Source organism: Myotis davidii, unplaced genomic scaffold (assembly GCF_000327345.1).
Source record: "Myotis davidii unplaced genomic scaffold, ASM32734v1 scaffold551, whole genome shotgun sequence".
In the NCBI taxonomy this organism is placed as follows: Eukaryota; Metazoa; Chordata; class Mammalia; order Chiroptera; family Vespertilionidae; genus Myotis; species Myotis davidii.
The window spans coordinates 1966952-1971273 of NW_006283788.1; positions in this window are offsets into that span (position 1 = coordinate 1966952).

Here is a 4322-nt window from a genome sequence, read left to right on the forward strand (position 1 = left end):
CTTGTGACCTGATTCATAGGCGAGTGCTCAACCACTGATCCATACCGGTTGGGAGCAACAGCTCTCTTTTGAATTTAAAAGAAGTTACCCCTTGCCCTAACTGGTTTGGCTCAGTGGATAGAGCGTCAGCCTGCGGACTGAAAGGTCCCAGGTTTGATTTTGGTCAAGGGCATGTAGCTTGGTTGCAGGCACATCCCCAGTAGGAAGTGTGCAGGGGGCAGCTGATCGATGTTTCTCTCTCATCGATGTTTCTAACTCTCTATCCCACTCCCTTCCTCTCTGTAAAAACTCCCAATAAAATATATTTAAAAAAATATAAAAAAGGAGTTACCCTTTGTGGTTGTGAGTGTTTTGGGTTGCCAGGTGGCCTAAGATTATTTTGCCAGGCGATTGCAAGGGCAGGGTCGAGCTTTCCCTATGACCTGGTATCTAATTACAGGATGAAAGAGTGGAATGTATGTCTGCACAGGTCCTCGATATGAGCATTTGTGGCTAAAATATTGCCATTTTTTATAGATCGCAAACTACAGCCTGAGAGCTGAATCCAGGCTACCTAGTTTTGTAAATAAAGTTTTATTGGCACATGGCCACACCCATTTGTCTGCGACAGCCCTGTTGGATTGTAGGGACAGGACTGTGTAACTTGCACAGCCAAAGATATCTACTCGCTGGCCCTTCACTGAAACACATGGCTGGGCCCTGATCTGGTGAATAAAGCCGGTCATGGAAGTTCTAATACAATAAAGAAGTTCTACTAGGTAAATTAATATATAATATATGACAACGTTTTAACAATAAAACAATGATGTGCTATTAACAATATGTCAGACACTGATTTAAGCATTTTGTAGAGTTTCATTTAAATCCAGAAAACAAATCCGTGTGGGAGGTGCTGCCACCCTCTCCCTGCTACAGATTTGGAAACTGAGGGATGGAGGAGGGAGAAGTCGTGAAGATGGGACAGACAGTACGCCACCGTGCTGCCTCTCAGGTGCAAGAATATATGTCCGCACCCACCCGCTTCCTTGGGATTCAGTGTAGCTGTTTTAATCGTGAATGAAGAGAGAGATCTGTTTCGTTCATATTTTCTTGTTTTGTTGTCCAAAATTGGTCTGCTTCCCAAATCGGTTGCCTATCCCTCCATATATTACGATCTCAAGTGGTGGGGGATGCGGCCTAGCATGGCGAGGTAATCCTGTCCCCAGGGGCCTGGGCGATACCTGGGGGCATCTGGAGTTGTCACACGGGGTGCCCCCGGCACTGAGTGGAGAGGGGTTAGGGATGCTGCTCAGTACCCCACAGTGCTCAGAGTGGGCTCCAAGAGAATGACCCGGCCCCAATGCCAACAGTGCCAAGTGGGAGAGATCCTGTGTTAATTATTTGGGGAAAAATTGAGGCCAATCCTGCTCATAGACGACACCAGAACAAATCCTCAGTGGTCAGACCATGTTACATAGAGAAGAGTTGGGCCAGCCTCGAAGGCACCAAGAGCATTGTCCTACTCGGCTCCCAGGGACCTTAAACCCCTGGGGTCAAGGTCACTGTGCCCATTTTCCCTGTCTCAGTCCTGGCCAAGCCCGCCATCCACCTAGTGGTTTTGGAGCAGGTTATCACTGCCCTGGCCCCCCGGTGTCTTCCCTAGTCCCCACGCTCTCCTCCCCCTTCACTTGCAGTCAGAGCGAGTCAGGGTGACATATTTAGATGGTTACTGTGGTGATGAGTGAAGGCTGAGGTAATAGCTGCAGTGAGTGCATAAAAGCCAGCGCTGTTTCTATATCCAGCCTCCAGCGAGATGAGGCACTCCTGCTACGTGCGGGTGGGATGTCGTGTGGGAAGCGAAGGGGTTCGTGTGTCCTGGTTCACCCACTCAGAGCTCAGAGGCAGATCTGCAACCTGGGACGGGGGAGAGCTGCCTGTTGCTGGGCCCCTGGCAGTCCCTGTCACGGGGGGCTGCTTAGAGCAAGGGTTCTCATCCAGGGCAATCTTGCCTCCAGAGGACAGACACTAGGGCATGTCTGGGGACATCTGTGGTTGTCAGGACTAGTGATCAAGTGGGTGGGGGTTCAGGTATGCTGCTCAGTACTCCCCAGGGCCTAGGAAGACACCCCCCCCCCACACACACATAGAATGACTGGTCCCCATGTCTGCAGTGCCACGGGGAAGAACCTTGCTTTAGGGGAAAGATGATAGAGGCAATGGATTTATTCAGTTCCCAAAACTTGGTGCTGGCATTGAAGTCTTGATCATTTGTGAAATCCCAAAGGCTTCACCTTGTTGCCCTAGTTGTTCTGCCGCTCTCCTCTCATTGAGTTTACCAGTCCCACTGGGCTCTGTGTCTCTCCAGGTTATTAGGGCAATAGAGGTTGGGAAAACGGAAAAATGAAAATGACATTGCTATTCAGTGCTTGACATTAGCAAAATGGAATCGCTGACTAAATGTCTACATGGAGATGCCAGGTGAATCAGCCCTGATGCAGGTGTATCAGTTGTCTATTGCTACGTAACAAATGCCCCAGAACTCTTATTACCCCACAGTTTCTATGGGTCAGGAATTTGGAAGCAGCTTAACTGGGTGGCTCGGGCTCAGAGACTCTAGGGCAGTGGTTGGCAAACCGCGGCTCGGCAAACAGCGGCTCGCGAGCCACATGCGGCTCTTTGGCCCCTTGAGTGTGGCTCTTCCACAAAATACCCCAGACTTCTGCAGGGCCACGAAGTTTCAATCACACTGTGTGTGTGCGCCCCCACGTGGTATTTTGTGGAAGAGCCACACTCAAGGGGCCAAAGGGACGCATGTGGCTCACGAGCCGCCGTTTGCAGACCTTGGCTCGAGGGCGGTTTCAGAGCACGTGTCAGCAACTCCTGCCTTGTCTGGAGGCTCACCTGGGCTGGAGGAGCCACTTCAGGATGGCTTCCCGATGCGGGTGCTGCTGGGAGGTCTCAGCTCCTCTCCACACGGACCCCCCCACAGCGCTGCTTGGCCATCCTCACCGTGTGGTAGCTGGTTTCCCCAAGAGAGGGTGATCCCAGAGAGGAGGAAGTCACGACTTGGTCGCGGAAGTGATGTGCTCTGACTCTGCCACGTGCAAGTGGTCACACAGACCGACTGTGATACAAAGTGGGATGAGGCCACCCAAGAGCATGACTATCAGATGGGTCACTGGAGACTGGCAAGGAACTAGCTCTGAAAACAGTCAATGTGACATTAGTTTATTTGTCCACTGTTCCTAAAGAAAGAGAAGCATACCACTTGCCATCGCCAAGAAATGCCATGTGAAGTGATGGAGTTAGTGATTTCACCAAGAAATGGCAGTTGGTATTTTGAGCTCAGGCCATTCCCAGGGCATCCTGGGTAGAATTGCAGTTTCTGGAACTATCTTCGGGATGCCTTTTGTGCACTTATCTCAGCTGCTTTTGTTCTTCTCAAAGTCTGGAGGACAGACACGAGTGGGTGGACGAAAGGTATGTGTCCAGTTTCTCCTTTCCACGTGGTGTTGGGCACAGGAGGAAGAGGGGCCTGGCGAGAGCTTCACGCTGGGAGGTGAGAGGAGTTGACTCTGCCTAACCAGGAATGGCAGGAGGAACAGGGTGAGCCTCAGGCTGGATGGCACAGAGCCTCCTCATTCAGGGGAGAGTGAAGAGGCTGTCTCCTGCTCTGCACCTACAGAAGGCAGCTCACCACTGGCCAGCAGATGCTTTCCATTGGCCAAATGGGATTGGGCAGTCATCCATGAGAGGTTGTGGGATGATTCTATTGGGGCTTTTCTCTGATCTGCCCCTGGGGCCGCCGTGGTGCCGGGACCTGACACGGCTCTGGTGTCAGCTAATCCAGGCTGAGTGGTTAGGAGATTTTGATCCTCCGTATGATATTGTTATCACACTGGCAGGGGCTCGGAGGAGAAGGGAGGATAGCCGTTTGGTCAGGACTGACCTAGCTTCTCTCTGGCTCTTTTTCATAACAGCTGTTGAAGGACTCAGCTGGTAAAATGTGAGTGCTTAGCAATCATCTGGTCTAAGATGGGCTCCCTCCCTCTTTCCTCTTAGTTCTTTTTTTTTTTTTAATTAAATCTTTATTGTTCAGATTATTACATTTGTTCCTCTTTTTCCCTCCCATAACCCCCCCCCTCCCAGTTCCCGCCCCACCCTCCGCCCTCACTCCCCACCCACTGTCCTCATCCATAGGTGCACGATTTTTGCCCAGTCTCTTGCTGCATCCCCCTCACCCCTTTCTCCCACAAGAATAGTCAGTCCACTCCCTTTCTGTGCCCCTGATTCTATTATAATCACCAGTTCATTCTGTTCATCAGATTATTTTTTAAAAAATA